Source organism: Dendrobates tinctorius, unplaced genomic scaffold (assembly GCF_039654945.1).
Source record: "Dendrobates tinctorius isolate UK_male_01 unplaced genomic scaffold, ASM3965494v1 ptg000133l, whole genome shotgun sequence".
In the NCBI taxonomy this organism is placed as follows: domain Eukaryota; kingdom Metazoa; phylum Chordata; class Amphibia; order Anura; family Dendrobatidae; genus Dendrobates; species Dendrobates tinctorius.
The window spans coordinates 27426317-27453903 of NW_027361801.1; the positions used below are offsets into that span (position 1 = coordinate 27426317).

The 27587-nt window shown below is 41.6% G+C and overlaps 1 long non-coding RNA gene across 3 annotated transcripts in view; it reads right to left on the reverse strand.

The window, feature by feature from the left end:
• LOC141048140 (uncharacterized) overlaps positions 1-27587 on the reverse strand; it is a 116347-nt gene that overhangs the window by 22035 nt on the left and 66725 nt on the right. For 2 of the 3 annotated variants that reach the window (XR_012219970.1, XR_012219971.1), the window contains exons 4-5: positions 12821-12975; positions 11423-11538 (exon numbers count right to left, since the gene is read on the reverse strand). This is a non-coding gene — a long non-coding RNA (uncharacterized lncRNA). Of the gene's footprint in view, positions 1-11090; positions 11150-11422; positions 11539-12820; positions 12976-27587 lie in introns of all 3 variants that reach the window. The other variant, XR_012219972.1, reaches the window with a different exon arrangement.

Genomic DNA, 27587 nt, shown 5'->3' on the forward strand with positions numbered 1-27587 from the left:
GTGTGAATTGCTGTTGACTGACTCTGACTTTTGCCTGGACTTCTGACTCTGCTTCTGCCTAACGATTCTGTACCTCTGCTGCCCTCCTGGTTTATGACTCTTACTTCGGCCTGGATTCTGACTCTGCTTCTGCCTAACGACTTTGTACCTCTGCTGCCCTCCTGGTTTATGACTCTGACTTCGGCCTGGATTCTGACTCTGCTTCTGCCTAACGATTCTGTACCTCTGCGACTCTCCTGGTTTATGACTCTGGCTTCGGCCTGGAATCTGACTCTGCTACTGTCTACTGTTTTTGTACCGTTGCTGCCTGACTGGTTTAGTCTCGGATATCATTGCCTCTGTGTCCTGTATTGGAACACCTTTCTGGCGACCGTCCTGATCTGGTCATTGCTCCTATTCAGACAGTACCTCCTGGGCTCTGCTATAAATCCAGATCCCTGTATAGGGGTAAAGGGTATCAGTGTTTCTCGGGGTGCTGTCTGGCTGCAGTCCAGACCGCAGGCAGACGTCACAGAGCTGTTTATATGGGACAAATCTGCGTGAATACAGCGCGCGACGGTTAAGTACAGGAGCAGGCGCAGTTCTGATCGTGTGGATACCGCAGCCATCTTGGTGTCTGGCTTCATGTTGGGTGCATTGACTCCCGGGCATGCGCAATCGGCCGGTTATGTTAACTGCTGACCGGAAATAGCCGCGGCCATCTTTGTTTGCGTTCCGACTGGAGCGCACACGGGGACATGAATCCCGGGATGCATATGTGAGTAATTTTGAGCGACACCTGTGGGACTAACCACTTACACAGTTTTCTGTGATTTGAACGCTTGATTGGGTGGGCGTTACTTATTTGAGTTTTCATCTGGGGCTATATAAGGTTGGCCTCTTTGACCCTCGGTGCCATCTCATCTTGATATCTGCTATGATGGACACTTTATACATCTGCTATGCCTCCTGATGAACCGCTGGTGCGGGGAAACGCGTTGGGGTGACTCCACGAATGATAAGTGGCCACTGTCTTATCTTATGTATCTCTCTTATATGCCTCATTGTTAGGGCATGGTTTTTGCATTATGGTGGACCTTGATATCATAATGTGGTAATTTTTTGCTGAAATTGTCTGGGATTTTTGCAATAGCTCTAGGGCATTTTGAATTATTCATCTCTGTACTATTGGTCATTGTTTTCATACCTGTGATATCAGGGACCAGCAGGGCAGCAAGGGATAGTCCTCACTGAGTGGGGGTGCCAAAAAATCGGGATCCTTAGGGTGCCAACCTCCACGGATAGGAAGGTATCAGATTAGTTTATTGTAGGGCCTTGCAGCATCCCAGCATAGGTCTTTTTATTGTGGCATCTGCCACTTTTTCACTGGGAACTGGTGGTTTTATATATTGTATGTATTAAAATTTGTTCTTATAGGGATTATATGTTCACACTTTGTATTACGAATTCCTACAATCATTGTTTCTTTGAACTAAGTTATTCGCATCACCCCTTCCCTTGACCTGTGAATAATGGCTTGAAGAATAATTTTGAACTATAAAATGGGGATATGCCTCTGTAACAATATACATCCAGACATCCATGAGATCCAAGACATCCAGAGATCCTAAGAACCAGAGACTCATTAGAAAATCACAGCCAGTAACAGTCTACAAGACAACAGAAAATACATCATGGCCCAATCACAAGGGACACAGATTTGACATTCTTCAGGATGTCAGCTTAGGGGACCATGGCCCCAGCTGAAAAAATACAGATCTACTCCATTGACCATCACTGAATCCATGGATACATTTGGTATAGTCAGGATTTGGACCCACAAGTCACCTGAGCCCCATAGATACATTTAGGATAGCTAGGATTGGGATTAACCGGGCACCTGGCTTAATAGAGATGTTTGGGGAAACCAGGTTGACCTGGTGACCTGGTCTTGTACATCAATGGAGTATCATCTTCCTAAGCTTGCTGTTACCACCTCTCTGTGCGTGCCACAGTTGGGGTTAGTTGGCCTTGGAAGTTCTGAAGTCACACCTGATCTTATCCCGATGTGTCAGCGAAAGGGTGAGACTCTGCAATTTTGAACCATAGCGGGTATTTTGCTGGGACTGTTCTATGTGTTATTTGTCTGTTCAATAAATTATTGCCACACTGTTTTACCCTCAGCCCGTGTTGTCTGAGTGGTATTTTGCCTATTATAAAAGAAGAGAGGACATTCGGTGCGTGGATCCCTGGTCCATGCAGTCTCAAGCCAGCATACTAGAGCACCTGCTGACCCCAGTGTCCTCCAAACAGGTGTACACCCCTGGGTATCATATATCAAATAGATACAAGATATACAAGCTATTTGTATAGGTGTATATTTCTGGGTATCGCATAAAAAATAAATAGAAGAAATACAATTTATGTATACAGGTGTGTCATATACTAAACACATACAAGATTATTAAAGCTTTGTGTACCACTAGATGTCATATAATAAATGTATAGAACATATGCAAGCTATGTATACAGGTGTATACCACTGCTTATCATACAAAAATATAGATCAAATTAAAATAAAAGATATATACATTTTCCCTTCTGGAACTATTGTGCCCAAGCATAGCTTTTTTTTCTAGAAATGGCACCTCTCTTGTCCACAGTTTGAAATTTTTATTAAATCTCAGCCACATTCATTACAGAGTTAGCAGAACTGCGATAGTAAATGCAAGCAATGGCCTTAGATGACACTTTTTTAGGGGAAAAAACATTTTTTTTTTTAATGTCATGCAATCACTTTATGAGTTTTATATTGTCTCATGTATAATAGGAAGGAGGTTCCAAATGTTTCAAATTATATATTGCACAACATTGGAAACGTTCCAATCATGCTTCTGTTAATATTTCTATAAAATAACTGGCAGGTAATAGTTATTTTTTTTTTTTACAAATGGTACAGAATGAGTAAAAGGCAACCTGTCAGCAGGATTGTGCTCTGTCACCTACAGACAGTGTCAGGTCGGCGCCGTTAAACTGATTACAATGATATTTGGTTGATTAAATCTGTCTGGTGGTTGTTGTGTAATCTTTATTTTCAGTTTTGAGTTAATGATATGCTCGTGCTCCTGGGCGACCTGTGGGGGGCTTCATGTGGTACTCTGATTATTCATGCAGAATACTGCTGACAGGTCACTGACCTGCCCTCTAGTTTACATAATGAATATACTGTATGTACATACTGATGAAAAAAATCGCATGTGTACTGTGTTTATAATTAATATGGTTGAGGTTATCCTGAGATTAAAAAAAAAAATCCATTTGGAAATTACGCCTGCTGCGCCTGCGCAGTAGTAGCTATCGGTGTATATAGAGGTGATCTGATAGCTGCTACTGCGCCATCTTGCTAGAAAAAAAAAGTCCTCCTTCAAGATGGCGTCGCTGGCACCTGCCCAGTAGCAGCTATTGGCAATCCTCAGTAGCTGCTATTGCGCAAGTGGTGGTGCCATCTTGGTGTTGGATTTTTTTCTATTTTTCTGTAACAAGATGGTGCCTGCTCACCTCTCTATACACTTATAGCTGCTATGGCACAGGCGCGGTAGGTGCCATTTTCAAATGGATTTTTTTTTTGTTTGAATCTCAGGATAACCTCAACCATAATAATTATAAGCTCAGTATACATGTGAGTATGCTGCACTGCAGAGCAGGTACCACAGCTGGTACCTGCCTGCAGAAGGTTTTTTTGTTTTGTTTTTTTCAGTAAGTATCTATTTATATAATTGTCTTGTAATGTTTTAATTTCCTGTTCTGTCCAGATGTCACCATATCCCAGAATTCCAAGCGGAGGAAGTTCACTGACCGCCATAGTGGGACACCCAAGTGATGGGTGTCTCAATATGGAAATTGCTGCTGGTACCAACCTATTGCGCGGTACCACCAGCGGAACACCATCGCACCACACACACTCTAGACACCGTATGCACCGTACACACACTCACTCACACACTATATTCCGTACGCACCACAGACACACCGTATATGCAGTACGCACCACACACACACACTATATACACCGTATGCACCACACACTCACATTCACACTCACACTCATACACACACTCAGACTCAAACACTAACACTTACACTCAGACTCACACACACTCACATTCACACACTCAGACTCACACTCACTCAGACACACTCACAAACGCACAAACTCATACACACTCATACTCACTCACACACACTCACGCTCACTCACCCACACACTCACTCACACACTCACTCTCACACAGCCTCTTGCGTGGTACCACCAGCAGAACACCATCACACTGCGCCTGCGCAAATTCTGAGCAGGCACAGTGAATCATTTGGCTGATGCCGGCGGCAGATGCACGATGTGTCTACAGGCAGAGGAAGCCGGTCACATTAAAGGGGTTTTTCCACGAACAAAAGTTCATTTTAGAAATTGTCTATGACCATATACGAAGCATACCACATCTCCTGGCAGGAGAGGAAGCAAAAAACAATACTGATATTACAGCAGGGGATCACAGAGGATTCATTTTGTGAGGTAAAATATTTCACTGACTGTTTTTAAACAATATTTTACCTCACAAAATGTATCCTATGCGAACTCCTGCTGGAGCTGTTATATGCTCTGTACATGGTCAGACACAGGGGTGAGAGAGACAGAGCACAGGGGGGGAGACAGCTCAAATGGGACAGCACATGAGGGGGGAACACAGCACAGGAAGGAGAGAGACAGCAGACAAGCGGGATAGCACATGGGGTAGACAGGTCAAAGAACAGAGCACAGACGGGAGAAGTCAGCACATGGGGAAAGAGAGAATGTATAGGTGGATGAGCACATGGGGGGAGAGATTCTCAATGCTGCAAAGTCTGCCCCTATCATGACATTACCGCCCTCTCGATGCGATAGCATCGGGCCTCCATCTATTATGTAATATTCATTATGTAAGCTAGGGGGCAGGTCAGTGAGGGATCAGTGACCTGTCATAAGCCATACAGATGAATACCTAATCAGAGCACCACATGAAGACCCCCACAGACCACCCCAAAGAACAAGAATCTCATTAACTACACACTGAAAATAAAGATTAAACAAAAAACACAAGATGGATTTAATCAACTAAGGTATCATTGTAATCAGTATAACGGAGTCAACAAGACAATGTCTGTAGGTTACTCAGCATAATCCTGCTGACAGGTTCCCTTTAAAAAAGAAAAAGAAGCCATATCAACAACATCCTTTATTTGGGGCTCCTGTTCAAGATTTGCCTAGTCCCTTGTAAGTCCACACTTCCTGCTGCAGCAATGACATCCTCAGAGATATGGGACTGCTACAGCCAATCACTGGCTGTTGCTAGTTATCAATGTGACCAGTGATTGGCTGATAGGCTGAAGTGTTCATAGTTTATTTAAGAAGTAACTTGTAAGAAACTGAATAGAGTCAGAATTGGTATGGTGCAAATCAGTGAGCAGAGTTCTGCTTTTTTAACCCATTCTGAACCTTTTGGGGAAAAAAATACTCAGCTGACAACCTCTTTTAATTTTGGTGTCAGAGCATGATTATTTCACAGATCTATGTGGCACAACTTAGAAGTTGTTCATCTCTTCTAGCAGAAGAGATTTATCTGGTCATTTTTGAAGAGGGCACTTTTTCATATGCCAGCTAGAGATTAGCGGATCAATCTGCAGAGGATCAGTGTTGAGTAGAATTTCATGAAATTTGTAGGTCCCCATGAAATCATACAAGATTTAATTCACAAGGATAGCAATAAAAAATGCCAGGCACCATTTCACACACTAGTGAAGCATCAGCAGGCTAGCTACCCCTTAATGTTTTGCAGCTATGGCACCCATGGTTGCCGCACAGGCTATAATGGAGGCTATCACAGCCAGTATAAAAGTTGGGGGCTGGCCAAAGAGCACCATTTTATGCTTGTACAGTGTAGAGGTCAGAGTGCTCAGCTCATTAGGTATAAAAAAGCCTAATCTGTTTGTGGTGTACTACTGCAGTGCTGAATTACATTGAAAATAAGACTGGTAATTTCAGTCTAATCTAAAGATTCAAACAATAAAAGAAAGCACTGTACCTTTATGGTCATTCAGTGTGGCTGAATTTAAAGACCTGAGATATACTGCAGCAACAGCATCTTAATAACATTCATGCACTACAAACCCACAAACAAGGAGGGGCAGTGTTATGATTAGGTCACCGAGGAGGATAGATGGGAAATAAGCTAGGCAACCAGAACACCAGAAAGGTTGGCAACTTAGCGGATTGCAGACCCCTAAACCTAACAGCACAACTAGAATTAGCCGTGGGACGTACCTACGATGCCCTAGACGCCTCGGCACAGCCAAAGAGTTAACTAAGCCTGAAGCAAGAAAGGGGGAAGCTAAGCTGCCCCAGAGCAGAACCCCAAAGGAATAGATAGCCCCCAAACATATATTGCCCGTGAGACAAGATGAGGCACAAACGCAGGCAGAAAATAGAGTAAGCAAATGATGGGGCCCAAACTGTCTAGATAGCACAGGACAGAAAAGATACTGTCTGCAATCACACAAAAACCCTAAAAAATCCAACACGTCTGATATGCAAAAATACTGAGGCCACACGACCTCTCCCCCACTAGATCAGCATTCTGGTGTAAACTGGAAGCAAAACCAAAGACACTGCTATAACAGGGGATTAGCAATACTGCACAGACTGACATAAGCTGTGGTATATGGAGCGGGGTCCAGCACTGATCCCAGCAGGGAACAGTGCCGAACCCACACAGCTAAGCAGAAAGCAGAGAAAGGCAAAGCTGGATCAAATGCACAAAGTATCCAGCAAACAACTTATCTGAATGAAGCAGGAACAAGCAGGGGACAAGCAGACTTCAAGATACATAGGAAGAAAAACAAATCACCAGCAGCAACTGAGTGAAGCTTGCTCGCGTAAATCTTCCCAGTCTGTAACACCTGACTTCCACTCATCGTCTTCAGGTGATGAACTTCTGTCAACCCGACCAGCTCCACTACCCGCAACAACCACCAGAAGGAGCCAAAACTCAGAAGTCAGGTTAAGAGTGTTCACAACAGGGCAGTATTAATCTCCTCAGTGCTATTTTGGTCTCCTTTGCTCTACCCTCTTCTCTCACTCCCTTTCCCTCTCCCCATCGCTTTCTTTCCCCCTGTCTTTCTCCCATTATCTTTCTCTCGCACCTTTGCTCTTTCCCCTTCTCTCATCCTCCTACCACCATCTCTCTCCCAGCCTTCTCTACCTTACCCATTCTTTATCTCATCTTCTCTCTCATCTTCTCTCATTTTCTGGGCAATTAGTGGTGTTTAGTATTGTGATTCAAAGCAAATTTATTGAATTCAATTCAAATTTTTGGAAAAAATTTGGTGAACTTGGCTAATTCAAATTCCAACGGATCCACTCGTCGCTCATGTCAACCAATGAGTGGCATAGAGTGATATTACTATTTTTTTTGCTTTTAAAGAGGTTCCTCTGTAGATGCAGTATCACACAGGTTTGTGTCACAACTATCCCAAAAGTACAAAATACATATCAGATTGAAGGCCTTTAGAATTGACTGTAACAGTATGTAACAGTGGTGGGTGTGGACTCACTGTGCCTCTGGCTGGTAAGAGCAGGCAGCACAGATTCAGTATAGGTAGCACAGTTCAGGATGAATGGAAATGAGCCAGGTCAGTGGCAGGAGAGGCAGAAAAAACATGCACCCACAGGATGCAAAGACAAACAACTGGGAAACAACAATCAGGCAAGGAGTGGTGGGATGAGTTGCCTAATAAACCCGCTGCTGCCTTGGAATAGGCTGGGAAAGGTAAACCCTGCAGGACACAGGGTTAAATTCCTGTAGGATCTAGCCGTGCTTCCCTATAGCCAGATGAAGTTTTTTGAGGAGCAAAGCTGGCACTGAGCGCAGGGCAGCTCAGAATGATGGTCAAAAAGTTTGCAAAAATTGGAATCAAAATCTAACTTCAAAGCAATGTTCATTTGACTTTTTTGACTTTTAACTAGGAGCTTATAGTAGCAGCGTAGTACATTTTTGGGTTAATGGTTCTTCGGAGATAAGAACATGAAGTGATTAGAGGTCCTTATTTTGTAGCAGTTATATGGAGATTCAGTTGTAAGACCTTGGGAAAGCTCAGCATGCATACCAAAATTCAGCAGGATTAGGCTATATAGTGTACGGTGTTCTATCTGTCTGCAAGTCTGTGCAGCCATCCTGAATAATCAAATGCAGGGACAAAAGTTGTGCATCCCCCTATAGAAGACTAGTTCATTAGATCTTCATACTGAAAGAAAATGGGTCTGCTCTGATCAGCCAGAATTTATGGCATCTGATTAGGCCACTATTTTCTCGGCAGGATTCCTTACTTTAAACTGTTAACTATGGATGGCCTGTGGATAAAAAATGAACTTTGGGCTACTAAATTGTACCATTATAGTTATTTAGTGTAATTTATGAAAAATAGGTAAGTCATGATCACCTACTTCTTCTAGCTAATGATAGCTCAATTTTCTAGACAGGTAAACCGCAGGATCATTTTTTTCCTCTGCTCGTGTCATATAACATTGTCCAATTAATGACGAAGAGAAAATGTAATGCTCTACAAATGATACATTGTAAATTAATAGCCCGTTCGCTGCCGCTCTATTTGAGTTATTACCGTTAATTTCTGGTTCAAAACTCCTTTATTTAATAATCCATAAGTAATTGTTAAATATGAGGGACAAACTTTGAATGCAATATTGTTCTTGTTAAAATCAGTAAATGGTGAATTTTTTTTTTTTTTAGATATTATTAGTTTTATTGCACCCTCGATAAGGATTTTTAGAGATTACGGAAATCAAGAGGTTTTAGAAGCTTTCGTATGTACTCTGCACCTTTGCAGCATTAGAAAATTGCAATTTTAAGCTAAAATTGTTCTTAAGAGTATTCATTAACAGAAATAAGAGGTGGAACTAAGTAGATTTTTTTTAACCTAAGCAATTATGGTATGTAACAATTATATGCACATGACTGTAATATGACTCCGCATAACCTTTGGGCTGTTCAGAACCAAAATTTGGGCACTGGACAGAACTCCATATACATTTGATTTTGTACTGCAGCATACAGAGTCTTTTTTTAATTCTGTATCAATATGTCAGAACTAAATCATGGCAAGTTTTACTTGATGCCAAAGTATAGAAATATAATACATTCAGACCCATATTCACATTAGATGAAAATGGGACAAGGAGCGATTGTACATAAGTAGGACTAATTATTGTTTATAGGTGAAAAAAATACATCTAGGACCAAACTGGGAAATTTTGGAATTTCTTCAGGCAATGAGGAAGCCAAAGTTTATCATCAGCCAAAAAATGTAACTTGGCTGACTGGTGTTTGAAATGGCAGCAAAGATTCATAGGCCGGTGCGAAGCAAAAATGGGCAATTATACAGCAAACTTGGAAAGACAACTAGGGAAGGGTTCTCTCAGAGAATCAGCATCATGTCATTCTGGCTTGACGGCAATGTTGCGCTCTTGCACCTGCACTGATGATAGTGATCGGTGCAGGAGCAGGAAGTGATCTCTGGCAACACATATGTAACTTCCTCTCTGTCAATGAAGAAGACCAGCGCAAGACAGTGAAGGAGTAATTAGATACTTTAATATAACACTTATGGGTACACTGTTGTTGAAACTCATGGGACACATTTGGCATGGCAATTATAAGATTTTTGCTGGTGATATTATGTGGAAACTGAAATGATCTCTCCTTAGGGGCACTGAAACAGCTAATCCTACAGTCACATTGTTAAATGGGGTGTCCACCTTTGGGGAAATTGCTTTTTTTTCCTAAATGCAGGTATTTTTGCGTTAAAAAAAAAATCATTTTCGTAATTGGCAGTCTTTAGCAAATTGCACTCTTTGCATTCTATAGCACCTGGGATCCACTGTCATTTTTAAGAATTCAATATCAATATAGAAGACTATCAATCAACTCTGCCAACTATAAAAACCAAATAGTCCAATTATCCTGCCCTTCAAGCTTTTACTATCTGTATGAGGACAATCCTATGTCTTTTTGAGCAATGAACCCAAAAGACTTTAACTAAGCTCTAATTAATCATTTAATCCCAACCATTTATAAATGGTTAACCCTTCACACTGATCTTCTTTCACGTATAGGTAAGCTACTTACCAGGGGTCACTGACAATTTTTTTTTATCAGGCACCATAGTGATCCTAAATCAAAGATGCAAATTAAATCTTCCTCCCCTGCATGTATACATACTAACAATGCATCGATAAAGGATTTATTATGCGCGTTTAAATTTTTCATACATTTACTTCTACCAGAAATTTTTAGACATTTTTATCCATTTTGGTTAAATTAACTATTATTTTCTTATTTTACAACTTTATGAATTGAAACTTAAAGCTGAACTGGAATATTAATTGGTATGCAGGCAACATGTAAACAAATCACCTAAAAGTATGTACTTTATAATAGCTAAAATATAAACTTTTATTCATTACTATGAAAATATGAAAATATAAAGTGAAGGACTAACAACATGAATAATAGCTAAAACATTAATAATAGCTAAAATAATAGCTACATGCATGTAGGCGTATGCTTACACTGGTCGCTAAACAGATAAAACCTGAGATAAAAACAAAAAAGAGCCACTACCCTACAGTAAATAAATATATAGCCACAGTGGATAAAAATAATATAGGGTGCATAGTTGACATAATTTTGATCAAAAAAACATAAAAGCCATCCTACTGTGTTAAGGTGACCCTATTGGGAATTATTCAGATTTACGTCACTTGAAAAATGCAACAGTTTTAGTTCTAGAGGTTAGGACCATCGTGCATAGGGTCACTGTGACGTGATAGGAATTTTTTAATCAAAATGATGTTAGCTAAGGACCCTATGTTATTTTCATGCACTACTGCTATTTATTTACTGCAGGGTATAGGCTTATTTAATTTTTAACTTAGGTTTATTATATGAATTGAGAAGCCTTTTTCATGTAGTACATTTTATGATTGTTATATTTTACATTGTTACCTAATCTGTTGTCTTTGTACTGCATTGAAATGATAATGTTTTGATGAGGTTTCCATTACCTGTAGAGGAATATTGAAAGGTGACCATAAACCTGTAATAACTGCTGGTCAAATGCCATGGTCAGCCAACTGTAGATACTATATTCACAAAGGTAAGGGAAGTGGGCTACCACTGCCAACATTAACAACACATAAATAAATAATAGATCATTGTTCAAAAAAGACCAATAATGCTAACAAACAGATCTTAAGCAGAAGGACACATACACAAGGTTTCAGATTCAACTGAAAAAAAACTGGAAAGAGGCAATACAATTTCTAAGGAAAACTTACTATAAAGTTGTCTGCTATTCACAGAATCAGCACCATTGCTGTCCATTATCTTTGTCCTGTACTGCAACTCAGGTGAATTCTAGTAAACGGTGATGATCTGCAATACCAGACGCAGCCTGAAATCAAGAGTGGAGCTGTTTAAAAATAAAATCACATCAAACTGAAGACTCATTTTGAGAATACAACTTTGCCCGATTATGTTACAAGAATTATTTGACAAAGGCTGCCCTTTATTTCAGATTTCTCGCAATAGTTTCATCATGTATTATGTACACTGTTCATCTTTTCTAAGCAGACCACCCTAAGAATTTGAGGGGTTGTCTGAATGAGTTTTTACTGTATGCTAATTTACAGTTCTTAAATTTCTGTGTGTAATTTTTTTTAACAAAAAGTTAAAAACTTACAAAGCTACATTTTAGTGGACTTCAAAGTCATAGGCTCCGATTTATCAAAAAAAGAAAAAAAATTATACAAATTATAACATTCAATTGTGTCTTAATTTTTTTGTATTTTTTCTGATTACTACAATTGTAGAGATCACATTACATCATGTTTTTTACTTAATCATAACGGTGAAGAAAATTCATTGAAAATGTTAGCAAATTACTAGCATTTTCAATGTATTAATAAATAATGTCATAAATTGTATTATTTGTAATCTTCAATAAATAATACAATAATCACAATTATTTATTAGGGTCTGATTTTTTTATATGAATCTTAGAACTTGTGTTTATTTAATAATTGTGTGAATGATTATTAGCTTTTAAAAGGAATTCAGGACTACTGTATGTTAGACAATTATATACACATGGTCTATTACCGGTGGGAGCTGTACAGGGGAAATAACTGGATTTTTATTGTCTATTAGATATGAAATCCTAGAAATATATAAATGTGAGTTCTTAAGTGTCTTCAAGTTGCCAATAGAGACTCCTGATCTGGGTATTTTGCTTGTTCGATAACAAAACTTAACTATTACGTTCTTGGGGGAAGAAAGGGTTAAAGTTAGTATTTTATTATTAACATCCCATCATTCTGAAATTCACTGCAGTACAGAACTCTTTCATTGAAACTGACATATGTCCTACAGCAGCACTTGTGGAAAAATGAATTATGACAAAATATTGGCAATGTACAATGACAAGTAATCGATAACGCTCAGCGGGAGACTTATTAATGTACATTCCCTGCTCATTATCAAGTTATTCATGCTTGCTCTACCATATGTAATGGACAAAGAAAGGAGACATATTTACAGCATGATGCAAAATGGAATAAATCTATATTCTTACAGGAAGAGCATATTTTAATTTTGTATTTATTAATTCATTAATGTTCTATACGTTTTTATTTTAGATGCTAATTTTCTTTATTTTTTTTACAGTAATTTCTTACCTGTGTCTGGAAAAGCTGTCTGACAACTAAGAAATCCTTAAATCCCCCGTTATTCTTTCTAGACACATGACAGTGCTTGATGATGTGATGCCACCATCTCTTCCGATTTGGAATTTAGTACACTAGAAAAGTTATCGCTTTATGGCTACTTTGTCCTGTGAATGCAGACAGATTTTTGGTCATTGCATTTTTTTATTCCTTAAACTTGTAAGTGACCTAAATTGGAAAAAAAATCTCTGTAGAGTCGCCATTACTAGTAGTCACCATTTCATAAAAATGTGTTTTTCAGTGACCTGACTCCCATCAAGGTTTTAAAGGGCTTGTTTGAATATTAGAACTCTACATGTATTTCTAGTCTTACTGGTGAGAAAAGCACATACGGTGGACCATAAAATATAATATTTCAATGAGCATTTTATGAGTCCATCCAGAGCAGAGCACATGGACTGCAAATTTTAACATCAGGCTGAAAAAAAGAACAAAAATGAATTTAGTGTCATATGTGCAAGGGAAGGTGTTTAGAGGGAGAATAGCCCAAAAGTACAGCAAATGATAAGGGTCAGCCAACGCAGTAAACCAATCCCTTCCATTACCCTCAAAGAATAAGCAACATGATCTGGATCCGGATATGGCTTTTGATCATAACTAAAGATAATTTGCCTAACTGGGGCAGAAGGTTAATAAAAGACCTGCCAGGACAGTGTTGGATTTATAGGGGTTATCTACTTTTCAGTGAAATTTAGAATATGCTATAAAACTGCGTGTTATGCCAAGAAGCTCTAAACGTCTTGGTGCTGTGTGGCGGCAATTGTTGCTGTGGTGCTGTGCCTGGTTGGTGGTATGAACTGGAGTCACGGGGCCATTACCTTGCAGCATGGGAGCTGTGGGGCACCTTGATCACCCCTCCCACTCATGGTGTATCACTTAGGCTGAACCTTTAACATCAGAGAGCCACTAAGAGGATCAGTGCAACCTGGTAGTGGGCTTCATACAGTTAGATCAGAATGTTAACAAAGAACCTTCTATTCAGTTTTGCCTAGTCAAAATAGTGGCAGGCACGGTACTAATTAAGGAATGTGCCTCTGACTGCGAAGCCCCTATAACCAAAGCTGGAGGAAATTACCGTTCAGTGCCCAATTCCCCCCTCCCATCTACTCCCCTCAGGTGATGCATTAATTAGGACGCCCAGCTGACCAATAGAGGTGAAAAAGAAGGGGCGTCCAGCCACCTACATGGGTTAAAACCTGGTGCCAGGGGTCAGTCCTTTCTCTTTCTCCCAGGCTGACTCCCGTCGTCACTCTGGCTGCCCCTCAAAATGTTGCCATTCCCACTGCCGCCACCAACACAGCTCACATAGGAGCCGCTACAGATATCAGTCCTCTAGATAGCATTCCCCATCCACATCCAAAGGGTCCAACGCATCTGAGAGTCACGATAGACAGGCTGGAGCACATGGTAGAAGACAGCGGTCACATGCTCAATCTATGACTGTCGGCCGGGGTGAACCATACTCACCCCCCAGGGCATCCAGTCAGACCTACACCCATGCAGAAGCCAGAGTTCAACCATTAACGGTAGTCACTCAGCCCCAGGCACACGACAGAGATCATCTGTCATGCACTTCATCAATGGCCGCCAGTCGGGGAGACCCATCCTCATCTCCCAGGGCCAGCATCGAGCCATGGATACAATGGGAGCCAGAGATCCTCCATCACCAGGAGTCACTCGGGCTTAGACACACGGCAATCACCAGCAGCCATGTGCCCCATCAGCGGCAGCTGGCCAGGGGGTTCCATCCCCATTTCCCTGGGCCTCCAGCCAACATCCAACCATCGCTACATTCATCCATCTCCGGGAAACACCTGGCCTGCTTCTGACAGTGGTGAGTGTTTTGAATCCAGTGAACATCATGCCATACGTAACACAGGGGACAATGAACTAGCCTCAGCCATTAAAGCACTGGTTCAACACTTAACGAGACCGTGTGGGACAACAGACAACAAAACAACACCGCAGTCAGCTAGCTTAGAATCATAGAATTATAGATCTTGCATAAAGACGTATTTTTCTGTGGAATCAGTCTGCTTGGTGTGCACATAGACCAAGAGACTAGACAGAGATTATGGAATAACGATTATGTAGACATATGGTCATTATTATCTTCCAACCAACAGATTGTAGATAGGTAAAGGAGGACAAGCAAGCGGTTTTACGACAGAAATAGAGTAAAAATAGTATAAGCTATGAATAACTGGCCACAGGCTTTTGCAGTATTAGGCTGTATTATGGGTTAAAAACATCTGGAACACTGTTCTGAATTGTTTACGTATCAGGATCTAATATATAACTCTTCTAAATCTCACAGCGGTTCTGCCTGGAGGTGGTATGATGAGGAGTTCCGCAGGAGGCTGGCATTGCAGCCTGATCTAGGCTGAGGAGTAAAAGCGACGGATGTATGGCTACGGCTGATGATGTCACAGAAACAGCCCCCTTTTCATTTGCAACCACTAATTACAGCTGTATTTCAGCATTTAATGGTGGAATGAAGACCCGGAGCATGTTGGCTATTTAACAAGGGAAACTGCCGTTTCCATGCATCATGCAGATATAGACACGACTGCTCAGCTTCTGGGGGGGGGGAGACCCAGCTTCAAGGTGTACCCATCAAGCAAACAGAGCACCCGCAAGGCAAAACTCCGATGAACATAACCGCGATGGGCCCTTGGCTTAACCTTTATCCCAATAAAGAAGCGGCATGGCAACTTAACTCCGGCTTTAAAGGGAATCTGTCACCCTTTTTTTGGACTATCAGCTGCCGGCATTGACATCAGGGGCTTATCTACAGCTGTTGAGGGCAGAGCAGAGTCCTGCTGTGCACAGGTGTCGGGAGAGGTCTGGCGCCTGTGCACTGCAATATTCTGCACTGCCCTCAACAGGGCAGAGCAGTGCGCCTGCGCCGGAGTCATGACAGGTAGGGAAGAAGAGGACAGTACTGTATGAAGATGGGAGGCGCCGCACCGGACCGCGACACCCATCGGACCGGACCGCCCCCTCCGTTGAGTATAATCTAATGTGTTTTTATTATCTTTCAAGTTACATCAGGGGCTTATCTACAGCATTACAGAATGCTGTAGATAAGCCCCTGATGCCAATGCCAGCTGCTGATAGTCCAAAAAAGGGTGACAGATTCCCTTTAAAGATGGTTTTTTCATCCCCTTCAAATTCAGCCAAACACCAATATTGGTCAGGAAACTAAAATCCGCACACAAATTCCCCAAAATTTTACATCAAAAGGTCCAAAAAGAGGTAGAACTAGGTAGAATGGCTGGTCCATTTCAGTCATTGCCATTCAAAAATATCCAGATATCGCTATTAGGCATCATTCCTAAGAAAGAAGAAGGAAAATATTGGTTGATCCATCATCTGTCTCACCCAAAAGGCGAATTGGTTAACGACGCTATCCTCCCAGAGGAAGCTTCTGTAACATACGCGTTGTTCGACAAGGTGGTTGAACTAGTCAGCAAAGCCTGGCCCAGCGCTCTGCTAGCAAAATAAGACATTGAATCGGCATTCCACCTATTACCCTTGCACCCTGAATGTTTCCACTTGTTAGGATGCAAGGTGGACCAGCACTATTATTTTGATATGTGCCTGCCGATGGGATGTTCTATTTCGTGTCACTATTTCGAGCTATTCAGTACTTTTCTTGACTGGGTGGTCCGTTACAAAACAGGCAGTAATTCGCTAATTCACTACCTTGAGAATTTTTGGTTTGTCGGGCCATAAACCTCTAAACTATGTTCCTTCCTTCTCGAGAAATTTAAATTTATATCTCAGCATTTCGGTGTACTGCTATCACCGGAAAAAAAACAGTTGGCCTATGTAATGTATTACCTTTCCTCGGCATCTAAATAGACACTAACACAATAGTTTTTCACTTACCAGCAGAAAAAATAAAGAAAACATTGCAAATGGTGGAAAGTTTCTGTGAGGTTAAAATAGTTACCCTCCAACAGATGCAATCCTTACTGGGTTTTCTGACATTTGCCTGCCGAGTATTGCCGGTCGACAAAGCCTTCTCACGCTGATTATCATTGGCAACGAAGGGTATTGTTCAGCCAGGTCATATAATTAGGATCACTCGCTCCTTGAAAGCAGACTTGCTGGTCTGGAAAACATTTCTAACATTGTACAATGACCACATCTGCCTCATGGCACAAGAGATGTCAAGCAAGGACTCAGGGCTAGCGGTAGGCGGAAGTATCTCAGACAGTTTTGCGCAATTTACAAAAATCAATGGTGCAAAAGCAGCTGGCCGGAGTTATGGAAAACATCAAGCTGGGGCCGCGATCCAGCACTGTTAGAGATTTTCGCAATAGTATCATCAATTGAGCTATGGGGTACTTTGTTGAAAAACAAGAACATCCAATTTTTTACAAAATATCCAGGAACTGCTAAAAGCTAAAAGCTTAAACAATATGTGGTCAGCATCCCTTCCCTTACTTGCTCTTTTATGCCTGCTAGCACTATTATGCCTAAAACACAACATCTGGTGTCGGGCAAGAATAACGTCGGCTGTGGACGACAATCTAGTTAACTCTCTGTTATCTTCTGATTGGCAGGCCTTCAGAGTCCTCCCCTATGCTCAACCATGGGGCGTCCAGTGTCCTCCATCCCTATGGGACACAGTGGCCAATCACTGATGCCCTTAATTCGCGCTTCGGTCACACCTGCTACCTGGCAGTTCTACGGTAAGGCGTGGGAAGAGTGGTGTTCCTTAATTCAGGGTAGGCCGGTCAATAAGTGTGATCGAGTGAGATGCGAGGTGTCGGTAGAATTTTTGAATTGGCTCAGAGAAAGAGGCACGTCAAGTACATCTATGCAACGGCATTTATCTGGGATTGCCTTTTTCTTTTAGCTAATGGGGTGGGCAGACGTTACTATATCCTTTTTCATCAAACAAGCCGTTAAAGACTGGAAAAGGCTTCAACAAAGTCAAGAATGTCGTCGCCCCATACCACTAAATCTATTGCATAATATTGTCACAATTCGTATCAGTGTGCAATTCCGAATACGAGTCGATCCTAATATCTGCAGCTTTCATAATTGACTTTTTTGGCGCACTACGCATCAGCGAATTGTTGCTGCGGTCTAAAACATCATCGCAAGATGGTTTAATTAACGAGGACATTGTCATTTACAGCGATGCTCTGTGCATTCACGTATGTAAATCCAAATGTGGTCTCACCGGTAGGGGCACATGGGTCCTGGTGAACTCAACTGGGCCCAGTTTGCCAACTAAAAATAGTCAAACACTACGCGGTAGTAAGACATGCAAGCAGATTTTTTCTTTCACTTTTAGAAATATCAGTTCCAATTTACCAAATATCAGTTCCAGGCAATTTTTAAACAGTACCTAGTAAAAATCGGCGCTAATCCAGGGGATTACGAGATGCATTCTTTCCAAATTAGAGCAGCCACCGAAGCAGCTAGGGCAGGAGTATTGGAGGCCAAAGAGCAGAGAATGGGTCAATGGAAATCCGCATGCTTTGCCAGATATATAAGACCTGATTTGCTCAAATAACACATCTTGTCTCTTACAGGTGGTGGTAAACCCACAGTTTGGGTACTAGGACATTCATATGTCTACTGTGCAAATAAGAGGGCCGAACCGTGGCCAGGTGGAAAAAATCTGGCTTCCCGAGACTGGAGGTAAACTGGAGAGGTATCAGAGGCCACCAGTGGCAACAGATTTTCCCAGAAATAGTCAACATCGTTAAGAGGACTAGAGGGCTGGTAATATTAGTGTTACATACTGGTGGTAATGATTTGGGTAAGAAAAAAAGTGCTGAGCTCTCAACAGTGATATCTTCACACATAGAGCGTTTTACATGTCTTTTACCGGATATGGTTGTGGTGTGGTCGGAGATAGTGGAACGAGCCATCTGGCATGGAGCAAGGGACGCAAAAGCTATTGAGAGAGCAAGACATAAGATCAATACGCTGATGAATAGATTTGTAAAAGGAAGGTATGGCGTCGTGGTTCGCAACCACCAGCTGGAAGGGGATAGCTTGGCGCTATTGAGACAGGATGGAATTCACCTCATATTTTTGTCCGAATTGCAGGATGGAGTGGAACAGCCTCTAATGCTGATGGGTGGGGGTCAGAGTCCTGTGTAGGTCATACACAGGATCCTCCATGGTGAAAGTAGAGAGGGGCAAAGGTTTGTAACAGCTTATTGGCGGGCTTGCTTGTCGCTCACGGACAGGGCCTGAGGCGATGAGCCCATTGCAAAATGTAATTGCCCTTCTCTGTAGATATATTTAATAAACTGTGACCGACCTGTTACAACCCATCTAGGCCTGTTGGTGTTTCATTACGAGTTTTGACGGGAGAGGGGGAAGGCACTGTCTAAGACACACGGGTCTTCGCAGTCAGGCAGGTATAGTACTAATTAGGGAACGTGCCTCTGACTGCAAAGCCCCTATAACCAAAGCTGGAGGAAATTACCATTCAGTGCCCAATTCCCCCTCCCAACTATTCCCCCCAGGTGATGCATTAATAAAGACGCCCAACTGACCATTAGAGGTGAAAAGGAAGGGGCGTCTGGCCACACCTACACGGGTTAAAACCAGGTGCCAGGGGTCAGTCCTTTCTCTTTCTCCCTGACTGACCCCTGGAAGTTGTTGCCCCACCCTCCCTTATACATTCACCAATGTTTTTGTGCTGCCAGAAAAAATATATTTGTATGAAAAAAAATTTCCTGTTTTTAAGTCACAGTGGAAGTGTAGAGAGGGGCAAAGGTTTGTAACGGCTCATTGGCGATGGAGTGGAACAGCCTCTAATGCTAATGGGTGGGGGTCGGAGTCCTGTGTAGGTCATACACAGGATCCTCCGTGGCGGAAATGTAGAGAGGCGCAAAGGTTTGTAACAGCTTATTGGCCGACTTGATGGTTGTTCACGGACAGGGCCTGCGGCGATGAGCCCATTGTGAAATGTAATTGCCCTGCTCTGCGGATGTATTTAATAAACTGTGACCGACCTGTTTCAACCCATCTAGGCCAGTCGGTGTTTCATTACGGGGGGAAGGCACTGTTTAAGACACACGGGTCATTGCAGTCTTCAATGTATGAGTTTTGAATGCACAGTGCAAGTGTCAGTTCTCTGCAGTTATAGAATATACCTGGAACTGTGCTTGTAACAACAAGACATAATTACAATAGTAATTATAATGGGCTGTGTTCACACATTGCTTTTTTCTGCTCTTTTTCTGCAACCAAAGCATGATCTTTTCGCAGTAAAAAAGCTGCAGCCAAAACATAGGTTTTTTCTGCCTTTTTTGCTGCTTTTCTTTCTGAGATTTGGTTATGTGTTTTTACTGTGTTTTTTCGGGATCCTAAAGTTCAGCTTTGCTTCCACCTTGCAAGCTTGAAAAATACAATGTATTAGGCCAACAACGCTAGACATATGTGAAACCATAAAAAAAGTTGGGGGAACAAGGGCAATTTAATCAAATTACAGTATTTAGGAGGAAACTTTTTTTTGTTAAGCTGAATTTACACATGAGTTCATGAAAAAATACACAATTGCAAATGTAAAAACAGCAGGGCAGAGGTGAATTGGTACGACATTGTTTACTTAAAACATTGGCAGGGCACTGAGTTGGTAGGGTATTGTGTACTGGACACATTGGTAGGGATTCAGTAGATAAGGCATTGTTTGTTTTAAAACATATCACTAATTTAATTAAACTGTACAAGATCCATGCTCATGTGAGTATACCAAGACGTGATTAAAACTTGAGAAAATCACCAAAATTAATGTGTCACATGTTGCTGTACCTGAGCTTTTTTTTACACTGAAAACATTGCAAAAACTGATAGCAGCCCTGTTGCTGCTTTATTGCACTTACTCATTGCTTTCTGCGGGGTGGGGCATAAACGCTAAAACAATTGATACACTGCAGTTTTCAAAAGTACAGCAGTTTTCCAATTCAGTTTTGTATGCTGTGTGGCCATGTGGACATGCATTTGCATGCTGCATGTGTACCAACTCAAACCAAGCTCAATTTTTGTGTTTTTTCTATGTATTTTTGCATTCTGTGCAACCTGGGGTGTGGCCTCCCTCTCCTGAGCTGGAAATTGTATTTAAAGGCTTCCCCTGGCTGGTGTCCACTGGTTGGGACCTGGTCCTTGTCTGCCCTTATTCACACAGACGTCAACTTTGACACATGATAAGGTTATTAATACTAGACAGTGTAGGACTGCCCCGACCACAGAGTCACCTTGTCGATGGTGTGACGGCTTTTATGCTATGTTTGATCAAATACAGTGTTACTGGGAACTCTGTGTGATTTAGATGCACTTTTGCTTTTTACTTGTTTAATTATAGCAGGGTTTTTTTCATTTTGTCTTTTGTAGGTTTTGTATGCTTTGTGGCCATGTGAACATGCATTTGCATGCTGCATGTGTACCAACTCAAACCAAGCTCAATTTTTGTGTTTTTTCTTAGTATTTTTGCATTCTGCGCAACCTGGGGTGTGGCCTCCCTCTCCTGAGCTGGAAATTGTATTTAAAGGCTTCCCCTGACTGGTGTCCACTGGTTGGGACCCGGTCCTTTTCTGCCATTATTCACACAGACGTCAACTTTGACACATGATAAGGTTATTAATACTAGACAGTGTAGGACCGCTCCGACCACAGAGTCACCTTGTCGATGGTGGGACGGCTTTTATGCCATGTTTGATCAAATACAGTGTTATATTAGGGGAGACCTAATATATATGTACAAGTATATCAGAGGGCAATACAGAGATCGCTCCAATGAACTGTTTGTACCAAGGACGGTGACAAGAACAAGGGGGCATTCTCTTCGTTTGGAGGAAAGACAATTTCTGCACCAGCATAGAAGAGGGTTCTTCACGGTAAGAGCAGTGAGGCTCTGGAATTCTCTTCCTGAGGAAGTGGTGATGGCCAACTCACTGAATGAATTTAACCCCTTCCTGACATCAGACATACTATCCCGTCCATGGGACCCGGGCCCCTATGCCCATGGATGGGATAGTACGTCTAGCGCGATCAGCGGCGCCCACGTGGTGAGCGCCGCTGATCGCGGCCGGGTGTCAGCTGATTATCACAGCTGACACCCGGCACTATGTGCCAGGGGCGGTCACGGACCGCCCCCGACACGTTAACCCCTTGCACACCGCGATCAAACATGATCGCGGTGTACCGGGAGTTAAAGGGAAGCATCGGCAGGGAGGGGGCTCCCTCCGTGCTTCCCTGAGCCCCCCACGGCAGCGCAATGTGCAGCGCTGCTGCGGGGGACTCCTTTCCTCCAGGCCCCCGGATCCAAGATGGCGACGGGGGCCTTCGGAGGCCTGGAGGAAGCTGGCTTCCTCAGTGCCTGCAAAGCGCAGGCATGAGGAAGCCTTGTGCACTGCCTGTGACAGATTGCTGATCTGTCACAGTGATCTGTGATGTGACAGATCAGCGATCAGTCACAGGACAGTGATGTCCCACCTGGGACTATGTAATAAAGTAAAAAAAAAATTTAAAAAAAAAGTGTAAAAATAATTTAAAAAAAATCGTCAAATAAATTAGTAAAAAAAAAAAAAAAATTCCCCAATAAATTCATTTTTTGAAAATAAAAAAAAACCAAAACAATAAAAGTACACATATTAGGTATCGCCGCGTCCGTAACGACCCACCCTATAAAACTGTCCCATTAGTTAATCCCTTTAGCGAACCCCTAAAAAATTAAAAATAAAAAACGAAGCAAAAAATAATGATTTATTATCATACCGCCAAACAAAAAGTGTAATAACGCGCGATCAAAAAGACGCATATAAATATCCATGGTACCGCTGAAAACGTCATCTTGTCCCGCAAAAAACGAGCCACCACACAGCATCATCAGCAAAAAAATAAAAAAGTTATAGCTCGCAGAATAAAGCGATGCAAAAATAATTATTTTTTATATAAAATAGTTTTCATTGCATAAAAGCGCCAAAACATAAAAAAAGACCTAAATGAGGTATCGCTGTAACCGTACTGACCCAAAGAATGAAACCGCTTTATCAATTCTACCGCACGCGGAACGGTGTAAACGCACTCCCCCAAAAGAAATTCATGAAACGCTGGTTTTTGTTCATTCTGCGTCCCAAAAATCGGAATAAAAAGCGATCAAAAAATGTCACGTGCTCGAAAATGGTACCAATAAAAACATAAACTCGTTCCGCAAAAAATAAGACCTCACATGACTCGGTGGGTCAAAATACGGAAAAATTATAGCTCTCAATATGTGGTGATGCAAAAACTATTTTTACAATAAAAAGCGTCTTTTAGCGTGCGACAGCTGCCAAAAATAAAAACCGCCATAAATAGTAAATCAAACCCCCCGTTATCACCCCCTTAGTTAGGGAAAAATAATAAAATTAAAAAAATGTATTTATTTCCATTTTTCCATTAGGGCTAGGGTTAGGGCTAGGGTTAGGGTTAGGGTTAGGGTTAGGGCTAGGGCTAGGGTTAGGGCTTGGGTTAGGGCTGAGATTAGGGTTAGAGGTGTGTTGGGGTTCGGGTTGGAGTTAGAATTGGGGGTTTCCACTGTTTGGGCACATCAGGGGCTCTCCAAATCCAACATTGCGTCTGATCTCAATTCCAGCCAATTCTGAGTTGAAAAAGTCCTATGGTGCTCCTTCCCTTCCAAGCTCTGCCATGCGCCCAAACAGTGTTTTACCCCAACATATAGGGTATCAGCCTACTCAGGACAAATCGCAAAACAATTTTTGCGGTCCAATTTCTCCTGTTACCCTTAGGAAAATAAAAAATTGGGGGCAAAAATATCATTTTTGTGGAAAAAAATGATTTTTTTATTTTCACGTCCGAGCGTTATAAACTTCTGTGAAGCACTTGGGGGTTCAAAGTGCTCACCACACATCTAGATAAGTTCCGTGGGGGGTCTAGTGTCCAAAATGGGGTCACTTGTTGGGAGTTTCAATAGTTTAGGTACATCAGTGGCTCTCCAAACGCACATGACACCCGCAGACCATTCCATCAAAGTCTGCATTCCAAAACGTCACTACTTCCCTTCCGAGACCCGACGTGTGCCCATACAGTAGTTTTCTCCCACATATGGGGTGTCAGCATACTCAGGACAAATTGGACAACAACTTTTGGGGTCCAATTTCTCCTGTTACCCTTGGGAAAATGAAAAAATTGGGGACTAATTGATCATGTTTGTGGAAAAAATACGATTTTTTTATTTTCATGCCCGGGCATTATAAACTTCTGTGAAGCCCTTGGGGGTTCAAAGTGCTCACCACACATCTAGATAAGTTCCTTAAGGGTTCTCGTTTCCAAAATGGGGTCATTTATGGGTGTTTCCACTGTTTAGGTACATTAGGGGCTCTCCAAAGACAACATGACACCCGCAGACCATTCCATCAAAGTCTGCATTCCAAAACGTCACTACTTCCCTTCCGAGCCCTGACGTGTGTCCATACAGTAGTTTTCTCCCACACATGGGGTGTCAGCGTACTCAGGAAAAATTGGACAACAACTTTTGGGGTTCAATTTCTCCTGTTACCCTTGGGAAAATAAAAAAATTGGGGACTAATTGATCATGTTTGTGGAAAAAATACAATTTTTTTATTTTCATGCCCTGGCATTATAAACTTCTGTGAAGCCCTTGGGGGTTCAAAGTGCTCACCTCACATCTAGATAAGTTCCTTAGGGGGTCTAGTTTTCAAAATGGGGTCATTTGTGGGGGGTTTCCACTGTTTAGGTACATTAGGGGCTTTCCAAAGGCAACATGACACCCGCAGACCATTCCATCAATGTCTGCATTCCAAAACGTCACTACTTCCCTTCCGAGCCCTGATGTGTGTCCATACAGTAGTTTTCTCCCACATATGGGGTGTCAGCTTACTCAGGACAAATTGGACAACAACTTTTGGGGTTCAATTTCTCCTGTTACCCTTGGGAAAATAAAAAAATTGGGGAATAATTGATCATGTTTGTGGAAAAAATACGATTTTTTTATTTTCATGCCCTGGCATTATAAACTTCTGTGAAGCCCTTGGGGGTTCAAAGTGCTCACCTCACATCTAGATAAGTTCCTTAGGGGGTCTAGTTTTCAAAATGGGGTCATTTGTGGGGAGTTTCCACTGTTTAGGTACATTAGGGGCTCTCCAAAGGCAACATGACACCCGCAGACCATTCCATCAATGTCTGCATTCCAAAACGTGACTACTTCCCTTCCGATCCCCGACGTGTGCCCATACAGTAGTTTTCTCCCACATATGGGGTATCAGCATACTCAGGACAAATTGGACAACAACTTTTGGGGTCCAATTTCTCCTGTTACCCTTGGGAAAATAAAAAAATGGTGACTAAAAGATCATGTTTGTGGAAAAAATACGAATTTTTCATTTTCACGCCTGGGCGTTATAAACTTCTGTGAAGCACTGGGGGGTTCAAAGTGCTCACCACACATCTAGATAAGTTCCTTGGGGGGTCTAGTTTCCAAAATGGTGTCATTTGTGGGGGGTTTCCACTGTTTAGGTACATCAGGGGTTTTCCAATCGCGACATGGTGTCCGATCTCAATTCCAGCCAAAAAAGTCAAATGGCGCTGCTTCCCTTCCGAGCTCTGCCATGCGCCCAAATAGTGGTTTACCCCCACATGTGGGGTATCATCGTACTCAGGACAAATTGCACAATAACTTTTAGGGTGCTGTTACCCTTGGAAAAATAAGAATTGAGGGTGAAAAGATCATTTTTGTGGAAAAAATACAAATTTTTTAATTGTACGGCTTTATGTTATAAACTTCTGTGAAGCCCTTGGGGGTTCAAAGTTCTCACCACACATCTAGATAAGTTCCTTAGGGAGTCTAGTTTCCAAAATGGTGTCATTTGTGGGGGGTTTCCACCGTTTTGGTACATCAGGGGTTTTCCAATCGTGACATGATGTCCGATCTCAATTCCAGCCAAAAACGTCAAATGGCGCTGCTTCCCTTCCGAGCTCTGCCATGTGCCCAAATAGTGGTTTACCCCCACATGTGGGGTATTAGCATACTCAGGACAAATTGCACAATAACTTTTAGGGTCCTGTTACCTTTGGGAAAATAAAAATTGGGGTGAAAAGATCATTTTTGTGGAAAAAATATGATTTTTTAATTGTACCGCTGTACGTTATAAACTTCTGTAAAGCCCTTGTGGGTTCAAAGTTCTCACCACATATCTAGATAAGTTCCTTGGGGGGTCTAGTTTCCAAAATGGGGTCACTTGTAGGGGGTTTCCACTGTTTAGGTACATCAGGGACTCTCCAAACGTGACATGGCGTCCGATCTGAATTCCAGCCAATTTTGCATTGAAAAAGTCAAACTGCGCTCTTTCCATTCTGAGCTCTGCCATGCGCCGAAACAGTCGTTCCCCCCCACAAATCAGGTATCAGCGTACTCAGGACAAATTGCATAATAACTTTTGCAGTCCAATTTCTCCTGTTACCCTTGGTAAAATAAAAAAATTGAACCTGAAGTATTTTTTTTGTGAAAAAAAGTTAGATGTTCATTTTTTTTTAAATATTAAAAAAAATTCCTGTGACGCACCTAAAGGGTTAATAAACTTCTTGAATGTGGTTTTGAGCACCTTAAGGGGTGCAGTTTTTAGAATGGTGTCACTTTTGGGTATTTTCTATCATATAGACCCCTCAAAGTGGCTTCAAATGTGATGTGGTCCTAAAAATAAAATGGTGTTGTAAAAATGAGAAATCGCTGGTTAACTTTTAACCCTTATAACTTCCTAACAAAAAAAAATTTTGGTTCCAAAATTGTGCTGATGTAAAGTAAACATGTGGGAAATGTTAGTTATCAAGTTTTTTGTGTGCCGCATCTCTGTGATTTAAGGGCATAAAAATTCAAAGTTGGAAAATTGCGAAATTTTCAAAATTTTTGCCAAATTTCTGTTTTTTTCACAAATAAACGCAAGTTATTTGAATGAAATTTTACCACTATCATGAAGTACAATATGTCACGAGAAAACAATGTCAGAATCACCGGGATCCATAGAAGCGTTCCAGAGTTATGACCTCATAAAGGTACAGTGGTCAGAATTGTAAAAATTGGCCCGGTCATGAACGTGCAAACCACCCTTGGGGGTGAAGGGGTTAAGAAAGGAATGGATGCTTTTCTTGTGAGTAACAGCATAGAAGGTTATGAATAACAGAATATTATAGGTAGATGGTTGACCCAGCTTAGGGGAAGGAATTTTTTTCCCTATGGAGAAAATTGGCTTCTACTCTGTGGGTTTTTTTGCCTTCCCCAGGATCAACAATGCAGAACAGCTGCACTAAAAATAGGCTGAACTAGATGGACATAAGGTCTTCCTTCAGCCATCAAAACTATGTTACTATGTTACTAGGAACTCTGTGTGATTTAGATGCACTTTTGCTTTTTACTTGTTTAATTATAGCAGGGTTTTTTCATTTTGTCTTTTGTAGGTTTTGTAAGTTTTCCAATTCAGTCAGGAAAAAAAAACAAGAGTATGTGTTTCATTGTTTTTGCTATTACAGTGGTACTGTAAAAAGAAGCTTTACATTTGCTGAAAAAATATTTAAAAAACGCAGCAAAAACTCAACATGTGACCATAGCCTAATTTTATTTATATAGCGCTAACGTAGTCCGCAGCACCGACAGCCTTATAAAGAAAAATAATTATGATTTTTCTTTATTATGCTTTTCCTTATGTAATCTTAGAACAAAGAAAAA